Consider the following 20,192-nt stretch of genomic DNA (forward strand, 5'->3'; position numbering starts at 1 on the left):
ATATCATCTAGGTATGTGTAGGTACACTCTATGATGTTTGCATAATGATGAAATCACCTAAGGCTAGGTAACTACACTTGCATGCATGTGCCTTCAAGATGTGTTATTATCTCAAAATTAATATTACATCGTGAAAGGTTGGGACCAGGAACAATGGCTCACACCTGTAATCCCAACACTCTGGGAGGGCAAGGTGGGTAGATCACTTGAGCCCAGAAGTTCGAGTTCATCCTGGGCAACATAGTGAAACTCCATCTCTATAAAAAATATAAAAAATAGCTGAGCTTGGTAGCAAGCTCCTGCAGTCCCAGTTACTTGGATGGCTGAGGTGGGAAGACTGCTTGAGCCCAGAGATGGAGGATGCAGTGAGCTATGATGGCACCACTGCACTCCAGCCTGGGTGACAGAGCAAGACCGTGCCTCAAATATAAAAAAAAAAAAAAAAAAAAGGAAAACTTGGTGGATTTACCAAGCATGCTTTACTGCCAAGGTTCTTCATTATTAATAGATCAAGAGACTTCAGGGAATGTCCTGTAGGTGAAATGAAGTAAAGACACATGTGGACACGAGAATCATGGTACTCAAGGAATGCTTAATCTTCAGTTATTCTTGAAGACAGGCCATAAATTGGGCATCTATGTAGTCAATTATTGGTTGGTAGCTAAAAAAATAATTTATACATTTAGCATAGCAGTTTAATAAAATCTGAAGCCTGCTTTTTTGATCACTTAACAGTTAACATGTATGCTAAGCAGTTTTCTATAGTGATAAAGAAAAACTTGATAACATGTCCATACAAAGATATTAATTCCAAATGAATAATAAGGCTCATGCTTTGCTCTACGGTTATGCAAAATGTAAACATAGAGGAAAGCTGGGTGCATGCCACAGAGGACTAGTATCCAGAATATACAAAGAACGCAAGCAACTAAACAATAACAGCAACAAGAACAAATAATTGCATTAAAAATTGGGCAAAGGACATGAATAGACATTTTTCAGAACACCAAAATACAAAGTAAAACCACAGTGAGATATCATCTTACCTCAATCAGAATGGCTATTGTTAAAAACATAAAAAATAACAGGCCAGGTACAGTGTCTCATGTCTGTAATCCCAGCACTTTGGAAGGCTAATGTGGTAAGATCACTTGAGGCCAGGAGTTTGACACCAGTCTGGGCAACACAGCAAGACCCCATCTATACAAACAATTTTAAAAATTAGCCAGGCATGATGGCATGTGCCTATAGTTCCAGTTACTCAAGAGGCTGAGGCAGAAGGATCAGTTGAGCCTGGGAGGTCGAAGGTGCAGTGAGCCGAGATTGTGCCACTGCACTCCAGCCTGGGTGAAAGAGTGAAACATTATCTCAAAAAATAATAAAAATAAATAAATAACATAATTTGGCAAGGATACAGAGAAATGGGAACCTTTAGACACTGTTGGTGGGAATGTAAATTAGTACAACCTCTATGGAAAATTTGTACAAATAAAGTTAAATAAAGAAATAAGGAAGCCAGGCCCAGTGGCTCATGCCTGTAATCCCAGCATTTTGGGAGGCCAAGGTGGGTGGATCACCTGGGGTCAGGAGTTCGAGACCAGCCTAACCAACATAGTGAAATCCTGTCTCTACTAAAAATACAAAAATTAGCTGGGTGTGGTGGCAGGTGCCTGTAATCCCAGCTACTCAGGAGGCTGAGGCAGGAGAATCACTTGAACCCGGGAGGCGAGGTTGCAGTGAGCTGAGATCATGCCATTGCACTCCAGCCTGGGGGACAAGAGCGAGACTTCATCTCAAAAAAAAAAAAAAAAAGAAAAGAAATAAGGAAATAAGCTAAAACTAATAGAAGCTATATTTAAAACCTTTTGCTATAACTGTTTAAAAATCTAAAAATCTTGTAAAAAATCAATTAAATACAAAAGTATTAATCCTACAAGAAAAGAACATTACTTAGGAAAATAATAAAATCTGGAAGAAAGGGTATTACTTATACAAATTAGTCTATGTCAAAGGAAGGAAAGTTCCTTGAAAGAAGAAAAGCTTTTTGAATTTAAATAAGAAAACACTAACCTGGCTTCTTTGTTTATTTGATCACCATATCCCACTGTCTCCACAACAGTCAATTTCAACTGAACATTGCTTTCCTGAAGTTCATATGTCTGAATTTAAAGTCCAACATTTGAGTAAAAATGTGAGGATTTGTTATCTTTCAAGTTAGTATTAAACAATGTGCCAATCAGTGTTGATTTTCCAATTCTAATTTCCCCATAATAGATGTAGACTCATTGTCATAGGGGCATAAAGGGGCTGAGAAGGAGCAACACTTTGAATTCTTATGGTGGTTTTTAAAATCTTAGAAAGTTTAACTCATAGAAGTAGAGAGTAGAATTTTGGCTACCAGAGGCTGGGGAAGCAGGGAGAAAGGAAAGGTGGAGTTGTTGGTCAAAGAGTACAAAGTGTTTTTTTTTTTAACTTTTATTTTAGGTTTGGGGGTACACGTGCAGGTTTGTTATATAAACTCATGTCATGAGGGTTTGTTGTACAGACTATTTCATCACCTAGGTACTAAGCATGGTACTCAATAGTTATTTTATCTGATCCTCTCCCTCCTCCAAACCTCCACCCTCAAGTAGACACCAGTGTCTGTTATTCCCCTTTTTGTGTCCATGTGTTATCATCATTTAGCTCCCACTTATGTGAGAACATGGCACATGTTCTCAGCCATAAAAAAGAAAGAGATCATGTCCTTTGCAGGAACATGGATGGAGCTGGAGGCCGTCATCCTTAGGAAACCAACAGAGCTCACTGCAGCACTATTCACAATAGCAAAGATATGAAATCAACCTAAATGCTCATCAATGGTAGACCGGATAAAGAAAATGTGGTACATATACACTATGGAATACTACACAGCCATGAAAAAGAATGAGTTCATGTCCTTTGCAGGAACATGGATGGAGGTAGAGGCCACCATCCTTAGCAAACTAACAGTTTCAAACAGAGAGGAGAAATAAGTTTTGAGATCTATTGCACAGCAGAGCGACTACAGTCAGTGTATTCTATACTTCAAAATAATCAAGAGAGTTAATTTCAAATGTCTCATCATAAAAAAATGATAGGCAAGCCAGGTAATAGATATGTTATTTCACTTGATTGAATCATTCCACAATGTAAACATTTATCAAAACCTCACATTGTATCCATACATGTAAATAAGCATGATTTTTCAATTAAGAATAATATTAATTGTAAAAATAAATAAAGGGTCTCAAATACTTCAAAGATGGGGATGGCCTTGAAAGTATACATGCTAGCCCTGATTCAGTCATTAACATAATACAGAAAGAAAGTACACACTAAGCTACATCAGACTTTTAAGAGGATAGGAATGTTTCAATTTTTAACAATCATTACAGGTCGAGTATGGTGTCTCATGCCTGTAATCCCAGCATTTTGGGAAGCTGAGGTAGGTGGGTTGCTTGAGCCCAGGCAGCTGAGGTTACAGTGAGATGACCACACCACTGCACTTCAGCCTGGGCAACAGAGTGAGAACCTATCTCAAAAAATAAAAGGATTACATAATATGGCTAAGATGAGAATCACTGTAAACATGAAGATATATTTGAATTAATAGCATCAATGTTACACTGCTTAAGATAAGTTGAAATGAACATTGGGAAAAATGAAGTAGTAGTTCAGATGAGGTGTTTGACACTTACCCACACAGAGGATATTAAAAGTGAATCCTTGTCGGATAGATCTGTTCATCAACCGATTGGGCAAATATTCAAAACCAAAATGACCAATCGTATTTAAACAACAAATATTATTTTCTTTTGGCTTAAATAAAACACAAATTTAGAGTTTTGTGTTAGAATAGAAAATAAAGTCATTTGAAAGGAAAATGATTATAGTACATCAAAGAAATTAGAATAGATTATCATTTATCATACCTGAGACAAGATGCAAATATATTAAGTAAATTTGTGAAAATAAAAGTGTGTGTTCAAACACATAGATTTGCCTATTATTTTTATAAATAAAGTGAATCTATCTCTCAGCACACTCAAAGATGCTCTGTTTCTAAATTTTAAAAGAAATAGGGGACAAACACGGTGGCTCACGCCTGTAATCTCAGCACTTTGGGAGGCTGAGGCAGGCAGATCACGAGATCAGGAGTTCAAGACCAGCCTGGCCAACACTGTTGAAACCCATCTCTATTAAAAATACAAAATTAGCCGGGCATGGTGGTGCACACTTGTAATCCCAGCTACTCAGAAGGCTGAGGCAGGAGAATCACTTAAATCTGGGAGGCGGAGGTTGCAGTGAGGCAAGATCACACCACTGTACTCCAGCCTGGGTGAAAGAGTGCTCCATCTCAATAAATAAATAAGGGAATTAAGGAAATACTACAAGAAACTCTAACGTATTACTCTAACACAATAAATTATTTATTCTATAAGAAAAAAGAGAAAAATTTTAACATCCTTTCATTCTGCTGCAGTGTGTTAATTTATTGAAAAAATCCCACACATGTTAATCCAGATGATTCTCAACTTATGATGAGGCTATGTCCCAACAAACCCATCATAAATTGAACATATTGTAAGTCAAAAATGCATCTAATATACCTAACAAAACTGAACATTATAGCTCAGCCTTGCCTGCCTTAAACATGCTCAGAACACTTACATTAGCCTATATTTGGGCAAAATCAAGTAACACAAAGCTTATGTTATAATAAAGTATTGAATATCTCATGTAATTTATTGAATAAAGTAAAAAACAGCACTATCACAGAGTCAACAATTTAAGTTCAATGATTGTAAGCTGGAGATCCTCTACATATGTGAGAAACAAAAATCAATTTGAAATTTTTAAAAAATCAAATGATTTTTACTTCCAATTTGTTATATACCCTCTGAGGGCTTGTGTTATATTGAAGAAATCTACTACTAATAACACCATTCTAGAAAATTAGAAATCCATCAATATTATATACAAAGTTACCAACTGATCATTTTTAAAAGGTTAAAAGGTAATTCTTTTTTTATTTCTAAGCACTTCTATTTTAAAAATGAGAATTATATAACCCCCTCCACACCTATAAACACATTAAATACCACTTTGCAATGACAGCTCAGCATGCTTCACAGTTCTTAACACTATTTTATGAGGAATACAAAATGCCTTTTTATCTAAATTAACATGCTTTAAATAATGTTTTAGTATATGTGAGAATAAAGGAATTATAAAACAGTAGGAAAGATGTTAAGGTAGAAGCATCAACAATCAGCTTGTTAGACGTTGTCTACATTTATTTTGTACTTTTATAAAACAAGAACATGCTAACGAGCCTGGGAGGCAGAGGTTGCAGTGAGCTGAGATCTTGACTCACTGCAACCTCCATCACGTGGGCTCAAGCAATTCTCCAGCCTCAGCCTCTCGAGTAGCTGGGACTATAGGTGCGTGCCACCATGCCCTGCCAATTTTTGTATTTTTTGTAGAGAAGGGGTTTCACCATGATACACTGCATTTGGATAATTTTTGTATTTTTGGTAAAGATGGGGTCACAAACCACATTGCTTGGGCTGGTCTTGAACTCCTGAGCTCAAACGATCCTCCTGCCTTGGCCTCCAAAGGGCTGGGATTACAGGTGTGAGCCGCTGAGTCTGATTGAACTCCTGAGCTCAAACGATCCTCCTATCTTGGCCTCCAAAGGGTTGGGATTACAGGTGTGAGTCGCTGAGTCTGATCTACTAACAGAGATTTTAAAACCATTATTATAAATGTGCAGAGACATAAAGGAAAGTGTGGATATACAATGAGTCAAAAGGCAAAAATCCCAGGAGAAAAACAAAAATCATAAAATTAAGATAAAAGCAGAAAGCACAGCTGGCCATGTTGGCTCATGCCTGAAATCCCAGCACTTTGGGAGGCTGAGGTGGGTGGATCACTTGAGGTCAGGAGTTTGAGACCAGCCTGACCAACATGGTCAGTTCAGAAACTGAGCGTGAGCATTTAGAAACTTGTGGAGGCCAGGCATAATGGCTCATGCCTGTGATCCAAGCACTTTGGGACACTGAGGTAGGAGGACTGCTTGAGCCCAGGAGTTCGAGACTAGCCTGGGCAAAATAGCAAGATGCTGTCTCTATTAAAAAAAAAACAAAACAACAACAAAACTTTTATACACATTCAACAATGCCATGACATACAAGTGCATGACCAGTGATTTGTCTTGCTGAACAGAGAGTAATAACTGATCTAGGTGCTGTCAAGCTCATGTGGGGAGGTGCATATGGCATGATATGTACTAGGCAGGTATGGCAGAATCAAGTTACATGGGAAATGCTATGGCTATTTTACCAACTACCTAAATGTATACAAAAATCTGAGAAAATGCACAGGTTTATTCATTTTTATAACTAATTTTGCGAACATTTTCATCTTAAGCCTGTTTTTATATTTGTAATTTAACATGAGTTAAACTAGAGCACTGAAGTTTACATTCTTTTTAACCAAATTTACATACGGATAAACAAGCTTCAGTTGATTGTGCAGCATCTTTTCAGTGGAAAAGACACGTCTCTGAATACAGTAAACCATAGGACAGCGAAGGAAGTTAATCCAAAGAGATGAAAACCAAGATGCCACACCACTTTCACTGAGGAGTGGGGCTGAGCCCTCATATACTGAGTTCAGGGTTGTAGCCATAATTAATGGTGAAGTGTAATGTCACAGTGTGTTAACTGCAGAGATATACTGGTTAATGGAGCAACAAAATCATCAAAATTTAAGAGGCATTTATAAAGAAAATATACAGACATAAGAAAATATACAGACAGAATTCTTTGAAAGACTATTAAATTTGAAAGGCTAACAGGAGCAGATGATCAGTATTTTATCTATAAATGTTTTAGAGTCTTCCTGTCCCAGCACTTTGGATTGCTAAAATAAAAATGCTAAATACAATTGTCAAGAAACAAGTGAATATTACTTACATCAAAGGATATATCTGCACCTTCCAATGAAAGCACAGCCTGCTACCTTTGGAAACTAATGATACAGGAGACCAATTTACAAAACACAACTTGCAAAGTGCTTTTCACTGTACCTTGACAAGTGTGCAGATATTGCTAATGTGCTCTCCAAAAATGATGGTGATGTGAAGGAAGAATTCTTGTTCTCAGTTTTACATCCACCAAACAGAACTAGTTCTGAATTAAGTAAAACAAAGAGAATTATGTTGGCAACAAAACTGGTTTGGAATTTTGTATACAAGAATGTTCTGACAGAAGAGCTGCAATGACAAGGATACATTCTGGAACAGTTCCCCAGATTAAGCAGCTTGCACTAGAAAGAAAATCACACACTGCTTCTTTCATTGACAAGATCTTGGTACAAAAAATGTCAGTTGAACTAAACAGTATGTGTGTAGTGTCATAATAAAAATCATGAGAATGCAAATACACATAAACAATTATTCTCATGTGCTAATAAAAAAGGATACTGTTAGTGAATTAATGTTAAAACAATATTCATATTAAAACAATGGTACTGAGTAGAAATTTGAATTAAAGAACAGACTCAGTGCTTCTGCAAGGTAAGAAACAAGTTTGTTTCCAACTTTTAAAAGATGTGAACTGGTTAGCCAACTTGTCTAATATCTTCAGTACTTTTAATTATCTTAATACTTCCTTATGAGGAAGGAAAGCAACATGCTTTTTAACAACAGGTAAGATTAAAAGGCAACAATGAAAGTTAGAAGCTTCACAGAACAATTTCAACAGATTCACCAAATGCCTTATAAATGTAACAGAACATTTTGAAATTTAATTTTCCAACCAATGAGATCCACACACAGGAAATGTAATAGAACCAAATCTATTTCTTTCACCTAAAGATAATTTAACTCTTCATGGCATAAACTGTTAGAATTGGCTAATGCTGAAAGATAAAGGATAAAAGAGACTTGCTTTATTTTGGATAAAATTGGAAGTGCATATCCTGAACTTGATGAAATTGTTTTTAAGATCTCTTCCTTCATTCCCATCAAGACATCTCAGTAACAATGGTTTCTCTACTTAAGAGTATTATTAAATCAAAACACAGCAAAGTGTAGCTTTATATTGTCACTTGAAAGTGGTGCTGTGCCCGGGCAAGGTGGCTCATGCCTGTAATCCCAGCACTTTGGGAGGCCAACTTGGGTGGATCACTTGAGGCTAGGAGTTTGAGACCAGCCTGGTCAACACAGCGAAACTCCATCTCTATTAAAAGCACAAAAATTAGCCAGGTGTGGTGGTGTGCACCTGTAATCCCAGCTACTTGGGAGGCTGAGGAAGAATTGCTTGAACCCAGGAGGTGGAGGTTGCAGTGAGCCAAGATTGCACCACTGCATTCCAGCCTGGGCAACAGAGCAAGACCCTCCGTCAAAAAAAAAAAACTAGTACTGTCTTCAATCCAGCCTAGATAAATTAACAAGATGTAAGCTCATCTATCACATTATTTCATCACTTTTAATTCAGTTACAATTGCAAAATAACTATGTATATGACTCTAAAAATCCAGTTTTTATAATTCTTTATATTGCATTTATTGATATTATTAAAATGTAATTCAGCTGAATTACTTCAGCTTGTATTTTACATGTCTGATGTTTTTATTTTTTATTTTATTTATTTATTATTTTTTAACACTCTAAGTACTCTGGAAGCCAGGTGTCAAGTCTCAATTTGCTACTACCTATGTTATCTTGGGCAAGTCACTTAACCTCTGAATCTCAGACAAAGCAAGGAGCAGTAAATGCTTCTAGGTTCTATTTTATTTTATTTTTTGGAGATGGCTTGAACCCTGGAGGCGGAGGTTCCAATGAGCCAAGATTGTGCCATTGCACTCCAGCCTGGGCGACAAGAGCAAGACTCTATCTCAAAAAACAAAACAACTTAAGCATACAATAAAGTACTCTTTCCATGCCCCAATGTTAAAAGTTCTATTTATTATAGACTACTTGTTTCAAAACAAATCTAAAATTGGTAATAATTCTGCTTAAATTCCATATTAAACTAGGATCAAAAGTTATTTTTAGTTCTTGTTTCTTAAACACTTGAAATGTGCTGCTACATGTTTTCCTTATATATTTATTCATCCAGCTAACTTTGGGTGGAAAGTACTTGTAAGTTTAAAAGTCCTTTCTGAAAGTGGAAATAACAAAAATATTTGTACAGAAGACAATCAATGGTTCTCAGAGGGTATCTGAGAGTCTAATCAGCCTATTAACTTTGTCCTGAGTAGCCAACAACAAATGTGAGCTTTTTGTCACATCTATGTATTTTCCTCTGTAAACTGATAACTACATCTCAAATGCATTTTTAAAATGTTTCACTTGGCCCTATGATAATTATTTCCCCTGTAAAAAGCTACAGGATTTTGGCTTAAGAGCAAATGAGATAGAGTATCTGGTCCATGAAAAAGGTTAAGTGCAAAGATCAGCTGCCTAAAGTTTGTAACCAATAACAAGACAAACTCCAGTGCTACCTTGTTCATGTAATCAACAACATGTGAGTCGAAATAAACTGGTGAGCTATACATTTCTGATATATACCAATTTACCAATCAGCAGGAGGGGAAGAAATCGCTCAAATGTGACTACTGTTAACAAACATCTAAATAACAGACAAAGTTTCTATTAAAATCAAAACTTACCAATTTTGAAATCATTCCTTCGACTTTGTTATGTTTTTAATCCCCCAATGAAAAAAAAAACAGCAGCCACTTTTAAAATGTAAATTCCTCCCTTTTTCAAAGTAACTTGTCTAGGAAAATTTAGTGCATTAAAATAAAAAGTAACAGACAAACCAATTACAACACTAAAAAATAAAAACTAAAATGACCAGTAACACAAACCAATCGCTCTAGTTTCGCAAAGCATGTGTTTTTCATCTGTTGTGGGTATCCTATTATACTAATAAGCAACAATGTTTAAAAGTCATCCCAATGCCTAAAACACCGCCATATACGTAACATACTTGTCCTTTACTCCAATGAAGCTTAAACTAGACTCGAACTCAGACCATTTCCCCCCCCGGCACGCTGAAATATAAGAGGGGGAATCCAAGAAATCAGATCTGTTAAGTGCCACTATCTTCTTCCAGAGTAGGGTCAAATTCGTGTTTGCCCACAAATGTCACCGTCCCAGTAAGTCTGCAAATTCTCACCAGCCCTGGAGTACAAAGAGGCCTGACCACGGAAACACCTACCTGTCCTAGCACCAGGAAGACAGTGGGAAACGCAACCCTCCTTGGGTCTGGGTGGCCCCAAAGCCTCCGCTGCAGCGATGGGGGGACAAGAGGCGGCCGCTGGTCTCGCGGGTGCGGCGCACAGGGTCCCACACCCCGCCTCCCGAGAACCAGGAAACCTATCAAGCTGGCCGGGACCCACCCTCCGCAGCCCCCTCGCGCTCCTGCCTAGCCCGCCCGACCGTTCCCCGTCTGCCCCAGCCTCCAGGCTGCACTCTGCCACCTCATCCCTCCCCGGCGGCCTCGCGGACCCCCACCTCCTCCCGGCGACCTGGGCTCGGGTCGGCCCGGGCAGGAGCGCCCGGTCGCCGCCCTCCGCCCGGCCCCGACCCTGACCCCATCAGTCCCCTTGCGGCCGGTCCCCGCCGCCTCCAGGCCCGAGCTCCAGCGGCGCGCTCCCCAGCCCCAGACACCGCCCTCATCCCGCTCAGCCGCTCCTGGCCCACTCTCCCACGACGGCTACCTGGAGGCAAGCGCAGCGGAGCACTTCACTCAGGGTCCCAGGTCGCAGAGGGCCCGGTGCTCGGGGTCCCACTCCTTCTCCAGCTCCACCGCTGCCGCCTCCCTCCGCCTCCACCCTGCCACACCCGCCTCCACCTCACCGCCGCCGCCAGTCTGGGCCCGGGACATCTTCAGCGGCAACAGCCACCGCCGCCGCCGCCGCGACCCATCGCTTGGTCGCCTGCTCCGGGCCCCGCCCCGACAGGCGTGCGGCCCAACCATCGCGAAAGGAGGTGGGCGGGGCGAGGAAGGCGCGCGCCAATGCGGAGGGAGTGGGCGGAGCGCTTAACCGCCAGGGAGGTCCCATCTGCCCGCAGAGACTGTGGCTGCCAGGCGTGGGGCCCGGGGGAGAGAGGGGCGGGGCTGGGGAGGGGCGGGGCTGGGGAGGGGCGGGGCCGGGCGGGCCAGCGCGGGAGGGACTTAGGGGAGCGGTGCAAGGAACGCATTGCAAGGATGCCATTGTGGGTGACTGGGTGAGGCCTCGGCCCCTCCCTCTGGGGATGGCAATCAATTGCCATCCTTTTTCCCTTTTTTGTCGTTATCACTTGATATTTCTGACCCAATTCAAATCAACCCTGGCCAATGCTTGGAGCTTTAAACACACTCCTATGACCCCATCTTCCCACTACCAACTCCAGGAACTCTGTGTTCAACCTGTGCAAAACTTTTTTTTTTTAATGTGCAAAACTGTTTTAAATTAAAAAAAACTGTTTTAAAAAAATGATTTATGGGCCGGGCGCGGTGGCTCATGCCTGTAATCCCAACACTTTGGGAGGCCGAGGCAGGTGAATCACTTGAGGTCAGGAGTTTGAGACGAGCCTGGTCTACATAGTGAAACCCTATCTCTAATAAAAATACAACAACAACAACAAATTAGCCAGGTGTAGTGGTGGGCGCCTGTAATTCCAGCTACTCGAGAGGCTGAGGCATGAGAATTGCTGGAACCCAGGAGGCAGAGGTTGCAGTGAGCTGAGATCGTGACACTGCACTCCAGCCAGGGCAATAGAGTGAGAGTCTCAAAAAAAAAAAACGAATGCCTTGCTTTTCTGTAAGCTGAATTTGAGGTGGCTTGCTATAATTCACATAATATAGGAAACTATAAAGATTAGCTAATACAATCAGGACAAAGAAAATGAAAAGACAGAGTAAAATGAAAGGCCAGGAATAAGAACACAGATAAGCAGGCCATAGGGGCCTACACAATTATTAAGATTGCATCATAAATTTGGCTCTGAGCTTCCCGGTGGCCAAAACTAAAAGGAAAACAGATGTATGTGCTTTTCTCACTGTCTTTAAGAAAAAACAGTGTCCTTGGAGATTTTCAGTGTTTCCCTGGTTGCAGCTTTCAATTTTTCAGGGGCTTTATATATTGATTTTGAGTAATAAGCAATATCGTTGTATTCGTTATCTATTGTTGGGTAAAAATCGCCCCAAATTCAGCAGCTTAATAAACAATAAACTTTTTTTTTTCTCAGTTTCCATGGGCTAGGAATCTGGTTAGGGTTAGCTGTGTCCTCTGGCTCTGGCTCTCACGAGGATACAATCAAGCTGTCAGCCAGGGCTGCAGCTCTCTCAAGCCTTCAGAATCCTCTTTCAAACTCACTTCCACAGCTGCTGGCAGGCCTCAGGCGCTCTCTGGCTGTTGGCTGGAGACGTCAGTTCCTGTCCACTTGCACCTCTTCATAAGAAGCAGCTGGCTTACCCCAGGGCTAGGGAGGGGAAAGAGGAAGAGACAGAAAAAGAAAATGAGAGAGAGTGAGATCACAGTCCTTTTTGTAACCTAATCCCAGAACTGACATTCCAAGATAAATAAGTATAATACATATTGTATTACATGGTGGTAAATGCTAAGGAAAGTAATCAAAATTCTCCATGTGTTATTAGCTCATAGCACAGAGGTTAAGAGCTTGAGTCCAGGAGGTAGACTTGCGGTTTGAATTCTGGTTCTGAAACTTATTACCCATGTGATTTTGGGAGGCTCTATTGCCTCTCTGAGCCTCAGTTTCCTTATTTCATGATTGTCAGTACAGAGAAAATGCTCATTTTTAAAAACCTGGAGGAAGAGTGGACCAGTAAACATCATTTGTACACACAGGACCCGCTGACCCACCAGGCAAAAAAGAGGCCTCCATTAAGCAAGTCTACCTTCCAGATGCTAGGTCATATTTAAACTTCATGGGATCTGTCCAGGCACAGTAACTCATGCCTGTAAATCCCTGCAGGTTGAAGTGGGAGGATTGCTTGAGCCCAGGAGTTCAAGGCTGCAGTGAGCCATGATTGTGCCACTGCACTCCAGCCTGGGAGACAGAGCGAGACCCTGTCTCCACAAATAAATAAACATCTTATGATCTGTACCAGGGTACAGGCAGCTGTTACTATCCCCACTTTTCATCCTCAACTCTGAGTTGAGTCATACATCAACTCTGATGACCTTTGTTTCCACTCCCCTTAAGCTACATCCACAGGAACAGCTACTTTACATAGAAAAGTCAATCTCAGAGGGTTGAGTAACTTGCACAATTACTGTAAAAGGTAGACCTTCAATTAGCCCCAAAGCCCATGTGATGCTAGTATTCCCTCTCCACCCCTCCATGTGGCTTCCTGGTATTTATTAATTTAATTTTTTTTTTTTTTGAGATGGAATTTTACTCTTGTTGCCCAGATTGGAGTGCAATGGTGCAATCTTGGCTCACTGCAACCTCCATGTCCTGGATCCAAGCGATTCTCCTGCCTCAGGCTCCCAAGTAGTTGGGATTACAGGTGCCTGCCACCACATCCAGCTAATTTTTGGGGGTTTTTTTTTGCTTGTTTTGTTTTGTTTTTTTTTTTGAGATGGAGTCTTGCTCTGTTGCCCAGACTAGAGTGCAGTGGCATGATATCAGCTCATTGCAACCTCTGTCTCCTGGGTTCAAGCAATTCTCCTACCTCAGCCTCCCAAGTAGCTGGGATTACAGGCACCCACCACCACATCCAGCTAATTTTTGCATTTTCAGTAAAGACGGGGTTTCACCATGTTAGCCAGGCTGGTCTTGAGCTCCTGATCCACCCTCCTCAACCTCCCAAAGTGCTGGGATAGCAGGCATGAGCCACCATGCCCGGCCTTGTCTTCCTTTTAATAAATCACCACTCAATTTGATGTGGAGGTTCTGTTCATTCCCAGAATATAATGAATGCATTATTTCCCAACCCACTGCCTCTGTTTTATCAGTGTAATCAAGGGCCAGGGTGTTCCCTTGTTCTTGCCTCAAGGTGAAACAGAGGGAGCTCCCCTGTGCTCTGCAGCAGGTTAGACCTAGGCTTAAATCCTAAAGTGTGCAGAGACTTCACTGCACACTGCCATCCCAAGGCCCCTGTGATGTGTCTCGACTAGGGTCCTCTCCCTCCAAGCTCTGTGAACTTCAGCACTGGGACCCTGAAAATACTTTAAGACAGGCATAAACAAGACCCTGGCCACAAGCCTAAACTTAGTCTCAGAGCTCAGTTACCTTCAGGAACCCTGAAGCCCATGACTTCTCACAACCCTGCCATCCTATTCTTTGTCTAAAAGAATTTAAACATTTTATTTATTTTTATTTTTTAATTTGTTCTTTTTGAGATGGAGTTCTGCTCTGTCACAGAGGCTGGAGTGCAGTGGCATGATTTCCGCCCACTGCAGCCTCTGTCTCCTGGGTTCAAGTGATTCTCCTGCCTCAGCTGAGTAGCTGGGATTACAGGAATCTGCCACCATGCCCGGCTAATTTTTGTATTTTTAATAGAGACAGGGTTTCAACATGTTGCCCAGGCTGGTCTCGAACTCCTGACCTCAGGTGATTGGCCTCCCAAAGTGCTGGGATTACAGGTGTGAGCCACTGCACCTGGCTGAGACTGTATATTTTTTATTAAAAAAGTGATTTTTGAGGCCAGGTGCAGTGGCTCAAGCCTGTAATCCCAGTACTTGGGGATGTTGAGGCAGGCAGATCATTTGAGGTCAGAAGTTTGAAACCAGCCGGGCCAACATACTGAAATCCAGTCTGTACTAAAAATACAAAAATTACCTGGGTATGGTGGTGTGTGCCTATAATCCCAGCTACCTGGGAGGCTAGGGTAGGAGAATCACCTGAGCCTGAGAGGCAGAGGTTGCAGTGAACAGAGATCACACCACAGCACAATGATAGCTCACTGCTGCCTCAGATTCCTGGGCTCCAGTGATCCACCTGCCTCAGCCTCCTGAGTAGCTGAAATTGCAGGCATGCACCACCACACCCAGTGTCAGAAACAATCTCACCTGTCCAAACCCAAAGAATGGACTCAGAGACCCAGAGAACAGTGAAAGTGAGACTTTTAATGATGGTCTTGCAGGATCAGATGTCTGGCACCAGACACACCCAGCACAGTTCCAACAAGAAATTTAACCCTTCATGTGCAGGTCCCTCCCCTAGTTCCTCATAGGCTGAGTACTATGGGGTCACAATATTCCTGGATGTCACCTATTGGTTGTTGGGTAGGGGCTTTCGGTGTTTTGTTTAGGATTGTTGTTAGAAATACCAAAATTGTTAGAAATAGATAATTGGTGCCATGAAGAAAAGCCAGCATGAGGACAAAAGATCTCTCAGCCAAGCAATCTTTACTTTCTGCAGAAAGGGTGCTCAATCACAGATGGAACAATGGCAAGAGCACATTCAAGCAAAGGAAAAGCAGATCTATTTATCCCTTATCCATTTGGGTCATCCTTACTGCTGTGTCCTGCATCCATTGGCTGGAGCTGAACCTCACAATCTTAAACTGATATCCGATTTGCTAATAGCCTAAAACTTTTCTAAATAGGTAAGTGTAGGGAAGAACAAAGAAGGAGAGGAAGTTGCTTAGGAAAGGTTTAAGGAAGCAGTAACATTTCCAAATAAGAAAGAGTCATAAACTGTGAGCTGAGACTTGCCTGGGCCTGTCCAGACATGCCTGAGTAAGCCAAGCAACTTAATGGGCTGAAGTGTAAGAATAGTTAATAGGAGGCTTTAGAGTAAGGAGCTATTATTCCTAGTGTCTGTTATTTTATGTTTAAACCAAGATGAGATTTGAAGAGAAACTTTTCTACTTTTGACAGTTGTCCTGCTGCATTTTTTTGCAGCCCACAATGTGTTGAAATCCTAGTTACCTCAGAGCCTCTTCAAGTATTTGACTAATGACCCAAGTAGCTGGGCAGGCTGATAAGAACAGAAAAAAACAGCTGTTTTGCAGGCTAGTAAACTTTCATCTTATACTAAACTTCTTTGGTTCAGGAGGGGGCAACTAAAATGGTGAGGGTGGTGACAAGCAGGCATTCAGTGTCCAAGCAGGGGCCTAGTATATATGGTTTATTTTGTAGTTTGCTGACCTAACCTGATTTAAGGCACTTTGTCTTGGAAATGGACAACTTCCAGCCTGGGTGACAGAGCAAGACTCTGTCTCAAAAAAAAAAAAAAAAAAAAAAAAAAAGAATAGTAGAATAGTTATCCAAGTATAAACACATTAAACAGAAACTCTCAAACATGCATCAATTCCAAAACTACAGCAGCTGTGGGTGACAATAGAAACTGCAGGTTAAAAAGAATCATGATACTTCTATTGTCTTTTTTCATAATTTTAATGAATGTTGAATAAAAAGATATTGAGAGGTGACAGCATGCTGGCAGCCCTCACAGCCCTCACTTGCTCTCAGCGCCTCCTCGGCCTTGGCACCCACTCTGGCCAACCCACCGCTGTACTGTGGGAGCCCCTTTCTGGGCTGGCCAAGGCCAGAGCCGGCTCCCTCACCTTGCGGGGAGGTGTAGATGGAGAGGCGTGGGCAGGAACCAGGGCTGCGTGCAGTGCTTGCGGGCCAGCACGAGTTCTGGGTGGGTGTGGGCTCAGCGGGCCCTGTACTCGGAGTGGCCAGCTGGACTGCAAGTCCTGGGCAGTGAGGGGCTTAGCACCTGGGCCAGCAGCTGCTGTGCTCAGTTTCACACTGGGCCTTAGCTGCCTCCCTGTGGGGCAGGGCTCGGGACCTGCAGCCATGCCTGAGCCTCCCTCCCCCTCCATGGGCTCCTGTGTGGCCCGAGCCTCCCTGACAAGCACCACCCCCTGCTCCACGGCGCCCAGTCCCATCAACCACCCAAGGGATGAGGAGTGCGGGTGCATGGTGAGGGACTGGCAGGCAGCTCCACCTGCAGCCCCAGTGTGGGATCCACTGGGTGAAGCCAGCTGGGCTCCTGAGTCTGGTGGGGACTTGGAGAACCATTATGTCTAGGTAAGGGATTGTAGATACACCAATTGGCACTCTATATCTAGCTCAAGGTTTGTAAACACACCAATCAGCACCCGGTGTGTAGCTCAGGGTTTGTGAATGCACCAATCAACACTCTGTATCTAGCTACTCTGGCAGGGACTTGGAGAACCTCTATGTCTAGCTAGAGGATTGTAAATACAGCAATTGGCACTCTGTATCTAGCTCAAGATTTGTAAACACACCAATCAGCATCCTGTGTCTAGCTCAGGGTTTGTGAATGCACCAATCAACACTCTATATCTAGCTACTCTGGTGGGGACTTGGAGAACTTTGTATGGACACTCTGTATCTAGCTAATCTAGTGGGGACGTGGAGAACCTTTGTGTCATGTCTGGCTCAGAGATTGTAAACACACCAATCAGTACCCTGTCAAAACAGACCACTCAGCTCTCTGTAAAATGGACCAATCAGCAGGATGTGGGTGGGGCCAGATAAGAGAATAAAAGCAGGCTGCCTGAGCCAGCAGTGGCAACCTGCTGGGGTGCCCTTCAACACTATGGAAGTTTTGTTCTTTTGCTCTTTGCAATAAATCTTGCTGCTGCTCACTCTGGGTCTACACTGCCTTCATGAGCTGTAACACTCACCACGAAGGTCTGCAGCTTCACTCCTGAAGCCAGCGAGACCATGAACCCACCAAGAGGAATGAACAACTCCAGATGTGCCACCTTAAGAGCTGTAACACTCACCGCGAAGGTCTGCAGCTTCACTCCTGAAACCAGCGAGACCATGAACCCACCAGAAGGAAGAAATTCTGAACACATCCGAACATCAGAAGGAACACACTCCAGACATGCTGCCTCTAAGAACTGTAACACTCACCACAAAGGTCCACGGCTTCATTCTCGAAGTCAGTGAGACCAAGAACCCACCAATTCTGGACACAATATCACTTTCACATAGGCATTTATCTGAAGTTCAGAAATTCTCCTACCTTACTTTAGTTTCTTCAGCTTCTGTGGCATCAAGCAAAATGAAAATTATATATATTTAAACTAAAACACATATAAAAAATGTAAAGTTATTTATGGTTTTGAGACAGTGTCGCTCTGTTGCCAGGCTGCAGTGCAGTGGTTCGATCTCGGCTCACTGCAACATACGCCTTCCAAGTTCAAGTGCTTCTCCTGCCTCACCCTCCCAAGTAGCCAGGATTACAGGCAACCGCCAGCACACCCAGCTAATTTTTGTATTTTTAGTAGAGACACGGTTTCACCATGTTGGCCAGGATTGTCTCAATCTCCTGACCTCGTGATCTGCCTGCCTCGGCCTCTGAAAATGCTGGGATTACAGGTGTGAGCCACCATACAAGGCAAAGTTATTTTTAATCCATTAATATATCTACCTACCTAACTACCTATTTGCACAAAAAGAGGTAGGAATTTCACTTTGTTTTTTCTGTTTTTTTTTGAGACAGAGTCTCTTTCTGTTGCCCAGGCTGGAGTTGGAATGGTGTAATCTTGGCTCTCTGCAACCTCTGCCTCGGAGGCTCAAGCGATTCTCATGCCTCAGCCAGGGATGAGCTATCAGGCCTGGCCATATCATGTAATATTAAGAGTTATTTCTTGGTGGTTGAAAATTTCATGATTTATTACTTGCTTCTTTGTACTTTCCTTGTTTTTCTCTCTCTTCTCTCTCTCTCCCCCATGCCCTCTCTTTGACAGAGTCTCACTCCGTTACACAGGCTGCAGTCTTAAACTCCTGGGTTCTAGTGATCCACCTGCCTCAGCCTCCAGAGTAGCTGGGACTACAGGTGCACATTACCATAACTGGTTTTTAATTTTTTATAGAGATGAAATCTTGCTATGTTCCTCATGCTGGACTCATACTCCTTGCCTTGAGCAATCCTTCTACCCTGACTTCCAAAAGTGCTGGGATTACAGGTGTGAGCTATAGCACCCGGCCTGCTTTGTATTTTTCTATAGGACTTAAGATTGTATATAATAATTACAAATAATTTTTACAAAACCCATAGTCATTCTAAACTTTTCAAAATTAAACAGTGATTAAGAATGAGGTACAGAAAGTAGTATTAATTCAGCACTTATTATATACTAGATATTTTGCATATAGTGGATAACCTAGTCCACATATCAAGGCAGGAATTATAATCTTTATTTTCCAGGAGACAAAACTGTGGAATACAAGCATTTGTTAATTCTAGAGTTACACAGCTGCTGCCACAACAAGTTCCCTCTTCCCAGCAGCCTGTCCCTTGTTGGTTTTATCAAATTCAACACCCCTCCACTTCCAACCCCACATCTATGAGCAAGAATATTCACACACACACACACATTTCTGCTATATTATATCTGCCTAGGCCAGGAGATTGTCATGACAAACCAAATGCAATACGTATTTCCTGACCAAAGCTATTATTCAATATCTCTACGACTTGAGAAATAGTTTGATTTCAACCTGACAAGGATCACACTGAGGTCTTAAAAGAAGTAATAATTATAAACCATCCAAGTCTATGTGAAAGGGTGTGATGTTCAGATATATCCAGCACTTTGAGATGCTCTGCTGGAAGGTGGTTGAGGTGCAAAGTAATATTGACTCATGGTCATCTTGGTTCATGGTCATTAATAATGATAGTTTATACTTCTTTCATGTTTGTGCTAAGGGTGCTTTCAAAACCTGGAAGAAGCCTATCAATTTCTAGGTATTCCAAATATCTCTTTCACAATGTAAATGTGTGTGTGTGTGCGTATGCTATGAAAATATATACACACATATATTCACATATGAATATACACACACACATATTTATATATTTACATTATACTATTAAAAAGTAAATTCATTTTTTTTTGAGATGGAGACGCACTCTGTCACCCAGGCTGGAGTGCAGTGGCATGATCTCTGCTCACTGCCACCTCCACCTCCCAGGTTCAAGCAGTTCTCCTGCCTCACCCTCCAGAGTAGCTGGGATTGCAGATGCCTGCCACCACACCAGGCTAATTTTTGTATTTTTGGTAAAGACAGAGTTTCACCATCTTGACTGGGCTGGTCTTGAACTCCTGACCTCGTAATCCACCCAATTCATCCTCCTAAAGTGCTGGGATTACAGGTGTGAGCCACGGTGCTGCCATAAAGGAAATTCTTAATAATCCATGAAAAGA

General features: G+C 42.1%; 1 pseudogene; it reads right to left on the bottom strand.

Moving 5' to 3' along the window:
- The window catches only part of LOC129041463 (septin-14-like), a 59,112-nt pseudogene extending 48,221 nt beyond the window's left edge, over window positions 1-10,891 (bottom strand).
- Between the last annotated feature and the right edge of the window lie 9,301 nt (window positions 10,892-20,192).

The sequence above is a fragment of the Pongo pygmaeus genome, chromosome 6 (assembly GCF_028885625.2).
Source record: "Pongo pygmaeus isolate AG05252 chromosome 6, NHGRI_mPonPyg2-v2.0_pri, whole genome shotgun sequence".
NCBI lineage: Eukaryota > Metazoa > Chordata > Mammalia > Primates > Hominidae > Pongo > Pongo pygmaeus.